The following is a 9,250-nucleotide window of genomic DNA, read 5'->3' on the forward strand; positions in this document are numbered from 1 at the left end:
GCTCAGCGCAGGGAAGTTATCCAGGGCCCAGGCCCAGGCCTGTTCTCGGTTCAGGCCCGGAGGCCAGTGGGGCTCGGGATGTGCGCTCCTCCCAGACTGCGCTTCCAAGGAGCGGTGTGCGTGCGCTTCCATGGCTTCAGCCTCCTCACCAGGCCGAGAAGAGAGCGCAGTGGATCTAACCACAGGGACGAATGATTGAATGATTCACCTGGGAGCGGAGTGTGCCTTTTATAGTGCCTGCCTGACCTGATTTTGGGAAACCCTGGTGTTGATAGGTGGGATACACACTCATTTGCCTTGCAAATTACCTCGGGGTCCCTGGGGACTGAGGAGATAACTACTTCGTTCTGGGAGGGGCATGGAAGTTCTGGGTGGTTTTTGGTGATTGGCTTAAAGGAGGGGAAGGGGAGAAGATGAGGGTCCCTGGCAGTTTCCATTCCCTGGAAGAAGCATCTGTGCTTGGGAGGCACAACTGCTCAAATCACACTTCAGGTTCTCTTTGAGCAGATGAGAGGGGATGCGCTGGTGTTAGACAGAAGGCTCAGCCAGGTTCCCCCTTTGCAAAATCCCCAGCTGGTTCGTGCTGGAGCTGGCCTGAGATTCCAGGTCCTCTTGCTTTCACATCAGGTGGGAAAAAGAGGAAGGGAGTGATCACGTAGGGTGGAAAAAAGGAGAGTGCAGTGCCTACTTAGAATTCTCATATTTCTATTAATATATATATATATATATATATATATTTATATTTATGCCTGCACCGGGTCTTCCTTACAGGACGATGAAGTTGCAGAGAGACAGGACTTGGCTGTTAACACTTTCACTCTTCTTCAGGTCTCCCTTGTGGCTCTGTCGGCTCCAGCGTGAAAGGGCTGTGTAGTTTTGGAGCACGAAGTCTCTTTAGTTGCCCTGTCACTTGTGGGATCTTAGTTCCTCCACCAGAAGTCAAACCCACATCTGCTGCATTGGTTGGTGGGTTCTTAACCAACCTGGTTTGACCTGATTATCTTACTTCTCAGAGCACATTGAATTGAGTGAACACCATGCTTTTAATCATATCTGTTTGTATGGCCCCTGTCCTGTTTGTTTATAATTATTGCCATTCTGTCATAAGTGATTCTCATCTGTCTGCTCCCCTTTACATGTGATTTTTTCTATTAATAACTATTGTAGTTTTAGTGTGTATTTTAATATTTTTCAGTGTTTAATTATATAATATTTTTCTGCATGCCTTTATATTCATGTAAAAGGAAATGTGTTCTATTCTGATTTTATTCATTACATTTCACTCATTTGCCAATTTACAAAATCTCTGTATGAAAATTTCATCTGCTGCTTCCTTCTCTTGCCTGTTCCCCTCTAATGAACTTCTATCATACTTCACCCCTGCACTATACCCCAGGGACAGATTGCTAAGTTATTACCATATGGAATTATTGCCGTTACCATATGGAATCATCTCTATTGGTCAGTGAGACAGTTTCTCTAGGATAGTTACCCAGGAGCAGAACTGGCATGTCATGGAAAATGCATCAACCAAACTTAAGGGAGTATTGCCAGATGATTCTTTGGGATCAATGCAGCATTTGTGATCAGGAAGTAGTGCATGAGGAGTACAGATTACTCGATGCATATGTTCCCCGCATATTAATACTTGGAATGACCTAGTATTCTACCCCGTGCCATCAGTTGCATGGTCCCAAAGACAGCAGCTAGTGAGTCTTCAGATTCAATGTTTTTCTTTTTGGATCTCTGACGGTGTCTCTCTTGGGGGGCCAGTTTGCAGTGTGGTTCTCAGACTCTTTTCCTGAGGGATGTTCAGTCTGTTGTCTTCCGTTTCCATCAAATTCCAGTTATCTCCTTCCTCTAATAAATTTCATGTGTAAGTGATTTCAGTGTTGTGTTTGTTTCTTAGAAGGTATAAACAAGTAAGGCAGTGAAAAGACACTCATCTTCATCCTTACTGACTTATTACAACCCTATTTATTTAACCAACCTTTTCAAAATGAATCTAGATGCCCTGAATGAAATGTATAAATATTTTTAAAGTTTACTTTCTGCATTCAGGATATTTTCAGGAGGTTTGTTTGATACTGATCATGATTTTTCAATGAGAAAAAAAGTAAAAAGAAAAATTCCCCACAATATTTCATTTGGGACTTTTACAGTTTCCCTTTGTGCATGTATTTCCATCAAGAAATAAATAAAATAGTTAAATAAGGATGCTTTATTTCTTTTGTATGTGTTACTTTATTTTTTTATTTTAAAAAATTATTTATTTGGCTGCACCAGGTCTTAGTTGCGGAACGGGGGGTCTTTAGTTGCAGCATGTGAACTCTTCTCTGCGACATGTGGGATCTGGTTCCCTGACCAGGGACCCCTGCATTGGGAGCACAGAGCCTCAGCCACTGGACCACCATGGAAATCCCTATGTGTTACTTTAAATAACATAGAATCCCAGGACAAAGCCAGGAGCTCCTCTGATTCTCGCTGGTCACTAAAGTAGCTCGGTGATTAGAGCATCAGGAGTCTGTATATGGTAATGGACCAGGATTGGTGGTAGGTGAGGGGCACAGGGAATGCAGAAGACTTGAAACTGAAACCCCTAGGTGGTGTTTTGGGGGCTCCAAGGACCTTCAGTCCTTTATGTCTCAGCTCAGAAAGCATTCAGCAAGAGATAAAGTGATAGATAAGAAGATATTTACTACAATAGGAGGCTTGTGAGGCTTATAGGTGGGTGGGCAAGAAGGTGCCATGCCCTGAAAACTTAGTGACCTACATTTTTTATAATCAAAGGAAAAGTGGGGAAGGGGAAAAACCATTTTCTTCCTCACTTTTAAGTAGATGTCATGTTTCCATCCTCTCTCCTCCTCCAGGGTGGGCAGGGGAATTTTCTTGTCCTTACATGGTCAAGCCAGTACTGTGGCACTGTGGAAAAATTATTTTGGGTCTCAGTACAATGAGGGTCTTCCACTTTGAAATGTTACCTTTTAATAAATCATTGCTTTTTAGGTGTGCAGAGAGCATGTCCTATGGGTCATTAGCCTACTGAATTCACAGGATATGGGTCTCAAGCTACCATTATTTTATTGTTTGGGGGCAATATCTTACACTTTTGCTACATGGTTTTGTTGCTAAGCAAGCCTGTTGGTTTTGCAGCTAAGCAGACCTGCTTTCTTGAGTAACCATTAACTTACAAGGGTCTTCCATACTTACTACTTCTTTACTTACAATTGTCTAGTGGGATTAGTTATTTAATTACTCATGTTATCCCTTTATTCTGTCTGTGTTGGAAGGAAGAGCAGCTCCCTAGCTAGACCCAGGAAGAAAATTATCTAAGAGGCAGGTTACTCACTGACCCAGAATCCTACCCACACTCATCCTGGTCCCAAATTTGTAGGCTGACTCTGAGACCAACAGCTGGATCTCCTCTGCCATTGGCCACTTTGGATACCCTCCTCTCACACACACCAAGCCCAGAGGTAGGAAACGCATCAGCCCACCCACCAAAAGAAGGAAAGTGTTTTAGAAGTCCATGCAAGTATGATCCTCACAAAAGTCAGGATCAGAGGTCTGGCCAATACCCCTTTTCATTTATAGCCTATTAATTTGATCCCAAATCATTAAGAAGCCAGAGAAGTGAGGTAGAGATGCCAGAGCAGCTGGAATACCTCAAAAAGCCCCCTCCCCAGGAGGACTGGGACCCCAGGAGGTTCAGGAAGACTTAGTTGGGGCCCTGGACTCATTGAGCTTCCCTGACAGCTCAGCTGGTAAAGAATTTGCCTGCAGTGCAGGGGACTCAGGTTTGATCCCTATGTGGGGAAGATCCCTGAAGAAGGAAATGGCAAACCACTCCAGTATTCTTGCCTGTAGAATTCCATGGACAAAGAAGCCTGGTGGGCTGCAGTCCAAGGAGTCCCAAAGAGTCAGGCACGACTGAACGATTAACAGTGGACTCAATGAAATTCTCAGATATCCTGTCTACTGGATCTTCTAGAAGACCAGTGCATGTCTGTGACTTTGTAAGCTCTGACCATCTCTGTATGCCCAGGGGACAGAACCACCCTCCCTACATCCTGAGAATACCAGCCCCAAAACCTGCACTCACACCTCCACCCCTGTACCTCCTCCATCTCCAATAGCCAAAGTAGAAATCAACCTGAGAAAGAAGAATCTCACATTTATAGACAACTTTATTAAAAGAGTGGGGGGAAATGGGCACACATTTTTTGTAGACACAACGTTGCCCGTCATGTGAGCAGAGGGATGTTGCTATAATATCCAGAGTGGAGGATCACCCAGTGAAGGGTCTCAGTGGAAATCTCAGGCTTCTGGACACAGAAGATGGAGACAGCCCATATTCTTACAGGCCTCAACTCTTGGCATCTGCTGCCACCAGCACTGGGACATGCAGCGGTGGCTCCCAGAGCAGGAGCAGGGCAAAGCCATCTGTGTTCTGGTGCTCCACTTGTTCATCCTAAGAAACAGTGTCACCTGCTGAGGGAGACTGCCATGGAGGTGGAAATGGGGCTCCTCATCACTGACGGCCACCTCTCCCGCGGGCACCTCTAGCAGGTCGTGGGCATCCGGTCTGGGGCTGGTGGCTCAGTACCTCACCTGGAGGTACTCTGCTTTCTGAGCCTTAACTCAGAAACTTGAAGACTGGAAAGCAGTTTGCCACTTAAGTCCAGGTGATCCCCAAAAGGGGGCTTCCTCGGTGGCTCAGTGGTAAAGAATCCCCCGCAATGCAGGAAACACAGGGAAGATCCCCTGCAAGAGGTCATGGCAACACACTGCAGTATCTTGCCTGGATAATCCCATGGACAGAGGAGTGGGCTATAGTCTATGGGGTCACAGAGTTGGACATGACTGAAGTGACCTGAGTATGCATGCATGCAGGCATGATCCCAAGAGAGGTGACTCGGGCAGGGTCCGGAATCTGCTGATCTTTAGGCTGGCCACTCTTTTGTGCAATACCAGGCCTGCAGCTCACAGCCTGGAAGTTCTGTTCCGGTGCGTAGCTCTCAGACCAGCTGACACAGAGCACCGCTCTGGTAATGCTGAAGCACAGGTCCTGCCAGGGAAATGGTCATGGGGGTTGCGGGGGTGGCTAAGTTCACTTCAGTCGTGTCTGACTCTTTGCGACTCTATGGACTGTAGCTCACCAGGTTCCTCTGTCCATGGGATTCTCCAGGCAAGAATACTGGAGTGGGTTGCTGTGCCCTTCTCCAGGGGATCTTCCTGACCTAGGGATCAAACCCACGTCTCCTGCTTGACAGCCAGGATCTTTACCACTAGCACCACCTGGGAAGCTAGTGGGTGGAGGGGACGCTTAAAGGATGATCTAGGATGAGGGAGCCAGGAGGTGTCACCTTCTGATCCTATCCAGGGTGAGTCCACTCTCTTGGGACCTCTAGGACTTCGAGTGAGATTTGTTTTCTGGCCCCTGTGAGTTTGTGCATGGCCACTGTCAGTGACACAGACCCAGAACGCAGTGCATCCAGCCGCAGTGCACAGAAACAGCCTACAGCCCACTCCTGAGAGTCATAAGGGTCCATAAGAGGAGACCCCAGAAGAGGTGGACTCTGGAGATCTGTTGATGAGGGATCTCACCATCAGCCCGAGTTACCCGACTCTGCAAACTGAGCGCGGACACTCTAGTGTCCAGGACACTTCCAAGCATTACAGCTCAGCTCCGGCCCCAGGGACCACCATCGCCAGTTCCAATGGTGCTGGAAGCAGAGCCTAAGCATCTTAGGAGCCCTGAGATTTCCATTGAAACTATTCCTCTGGTTGTGCTCACACGGGATGGGAAGGCTCAACAGAATAGGGTGTAGAATGGGTGGAAATAGCAGATAAAGAAACCAGAAGACTGCTAAACTTTGGAATCCTAGGGACAAGGACAAGCTAGCACAAAGAAAAGGAAATTCAAGGAAAAAAATTAAAAATCTAAGATCAGAGTATAGGAAGGTTTGAGATTATGAATGAGAAATGTGCTATCTTGTTGGGCTCTTTGTGACTGCAAGGACTATATACCCCACCAAGCTCCTCAAATTTAGTTTACAAGCATAAAAGCAAGTCATCTACATAGATTTTTGTAAAAGCATGAGAGTGAGATAATAACTACAAATGACAAAAGACAAAAAAATATAGCTAAAGACCTGGTTATAATACAGTTGTCAAGGAAATTTGGCTATTTCTGTGACATACAACATTTTGAGACAATAACTGGAAATGACTGAGAACATACCACAACATTTCAAATTTTAGGAAAGATCATATAATTTCTAGAACATTTATAACCTAAGAAGGTTTATCATTATTTGACAATATTTTCCATGTAATTTAGCATACCAAATAAGCCTAATTAGTTTAATATCTCTCTTTGAGATGTTCAGGGATGCATTGGAGCATTCCAAAGTTAACCAGAGGTCAAAAGAACTTCATTCAGAATTTGATTTGAAAAAGTTTGTCAAAGATATCAAATGGGTTTTTAACATTTGGCTAAGTAGGATCATAGTCACTGTGAAACACCACTTAGTCATTTAGCCAAAGCAACAATGAAAGATTTCAAAAGCAAATACAGAAAATTACAACAGATTGCATAAGAGTTAGTAAAGAAAGTTTATAAGTTATTTATCAAAAAAGAGCAGTATTTCAAGAAAACTTTGTCCTCTTAATAAGGGAAAAGACAAGTTCTAGTTTTGTACAACTTCACTATTAAAATTCATCACCTGATTGAATTCAATCTATTTTTATTCAGTGCTCACCATGCATAAAACTCTTTTTTTCAGAATTTCTTTTAAAATTTCTTTCTGATCCATGCATCCTTTATTCCATGACCAACTACTGTGTCATATCCAAGCAACAGTATACAAACTGGCGATCAATCTTAATCCAACTGGACAGCAATTTAAGGCTTACAGTACATTTAAGGCTTTCAAATTTGGGGGAAGAAAACCATTTTAATAAAACCAAAGACTCCCTCAAACCCAAACCCCAACCAGTACAAGTAGTGTAGCAGTTTTAGTATTTTTACACTTCTGATGCTTATTGGCACAACTCCTGTGTCAAACCCAAGTAACTCCTAAACTAAAAATTTAGTGAAATTTTAATTATGTAATTTTTTCAAAGCATAAACTTGTAATTTTTTGTCTCAGAAATGTTCTAACACTTTTAATAGCAAAATATAGGAGTAAAACATATTAAGAAAATGTATTCAGTCATTTACATTACAAATAAATTTGCAGTTTTGTTGTTGAAGCCTGACAAAAGAAAATTACCCATTAACAATCTATGCACAATGTAATTGCAAATATGTACAGCACTTTAAAGAAGGCTACAAGGATGACTTCACAGAACGGACTTTACAGTCCACTAGATTCTTTGTTAGACTAATCAGATGATCAAAATATTAAAACTCTGTGGACTAGTAATAAATTTACACTTTAAAAATCCTGTTTACTTTTGTATAAGAAGGCTCCAGTTATATTTATATCATTCCAGTTGATGAAGCTGTTCACAATTGTTCCAATAAATTAGCCCTTAATTGATTTGTGTGTGTGGGGGGGGGAAAGATCAGCATGTTAACAAAAATTAGCAAAGGAATTTTCATCACAATGGTTTCCAGTTACACTACCACAGCTTTACAATGGATTAGAGCCACGAATCCAGTGGCTGAAAGGGTCAAATACTGAGAACATTGGTGGAGAGAGGTTGAGTCCTACATAAATGATTCCCACCTGATGGGCAAGGTGGAGAAAGGGGTGTGAGCATCCCTTTTACAGCGCAAGAAAACGATCCCCCCACTCAGCTCTCCTTTCCATTCCACAAGGCAACAAAGCTGGAAATCACAACTGTTCGGTTTAACATGATGTGTGAGTTAGAAGAACCTCTATATACCAAAGGCCAAGATGTCCTCAGCTCTTTGATTAGGACTCCCAAAACGCTGGGCATTTCCTCGTGGTTATCAGGCCCGTGACAGCCATCCAGTTGAAGCACGTTTACAGTTGATGAAGTAAAATCAAGTCATATTCAGGAATTAGGAAGTTCGTGAGATATGAACTGTCGTAGACTTTCTAGGTATTGTATATATAAAACTCTATGTCATTATCCTCGATCTCTTTGACCCAGAGGGGCCCCACGGCCCCGGGAAAGCGCTTGTACATGGCCATGACCTCGTCCTGTGTGCCGCGGAAGTATGGGAGAGGTGACTTTAAATATCTGTCAATGCTAGGGAAAGCATCAAAGCAGTGTGTTTTCTTGGTATCGGGAAAAGCCACACGCAATCCACACATCAGCGGCGAATGGAGAATTACAGCTGCACACTCGTACCTGGAGGCTAGGTCTACCAGGGAGTAGGAGCTTTCAAAAGCTGTGACCAGACAAGATGATGTTCTCAGGACTTAACGCCATATGGGGTGCAGCGCCCGCCAGGCGGCGTCGGCATCAGTTTAGAGGGCTTGCCCGAGCTGACGCCGTAGCCCTAGTCGAGGTAGATGTTGCAGTTGATGCGCGAGCGGAGGCCGATGTATCAATAGAAGCTGCGACTCTGGCCCAGGCCCACGGCGTTGCGGTGGGAGAGAACAGCGCACGGCGCCTGGAGGGCTCCCAGCACAAGAACATGCAGCCGAGCCGCTTGTCCCGGGCGGTGAGCGAGAAAACCTCGACGTTCAGCTCGCACCGGGAGCATCTCCAAGTGCGCGCGCGCGCTCCGGCTCAGGCTGCACTCCCCGCCCCGCGCCCTCCTCTGGCGGCTGCTGTGCGGCTGGGCCGTGGCGGTGGCGGCGGCGGCGGCCGAGGCCAGGGAAGGTCGCCAGCACCGTGCAGATGGAGGCGGCAAGGCCAGCTTGACGGCGAGGCGGCTTCGGCAGGCCCAGCAGCAGAAGAGCCAGCTCCGCTTTCCAGCGACAAGCCCTGCATCCTGGGGTCTGGTTTGGGCATCCAGGCGGCCTCGAACCCGCGGCCGCCGGCACGGCAGGTAGGCAGACTGGCTCCGCAGCGAAGGCGAGCAGGGCAGCTGCGGCCAGCCTGGCGGCTGGACCTGGAGGAGCTGGGAGGCGTGGCTGGCCTAGGCCGGCTTGGCGCTTCCAGCCCGGCGGGTCAGCGGTCGTCCCGGGGGCAGGCAAGGCGCGGACGGCCCCGGGCCCTGCGCCGCGGACAAAGCCCGTGGCAGCCCAGCCGGCTCGAACGCGCGATCCCTGCCTCCCTTCATGAGGACTGACCTTTTCAAACACGTCTGCTAGGTTCTCAGTCG

At 46.1% G+C, this 9,250-nt stretch overlaps 1 pseudogene; it reads right to left on the reverse strand.

The window, feature by feature from the left end:
• Positions 1-8,028: 8,028 nt before the first annotated feature.
• Positions 8,029-8,937, reverse strand: LOC133046482 (alpha/beta hydrolase domain-containing protein 17C-like; annotated as a pseudogene).
• Positions 8,938-9,250: the final 313 nt, after the last annotated feature.

This window comes from Dama dama, chromosome 25 (genome assembly GCF_033118175.1).
Source record: "Dama dama isolate Ldn47 chromosome 25, ASM3311817v1, whole genome shotgun sequence".
NCBI classification, from domain to species: Eukaryota; Metazoa; Chordata; class Mammalia; order Artiodactyla; family Cervidae; genus Dama; species Dama dama.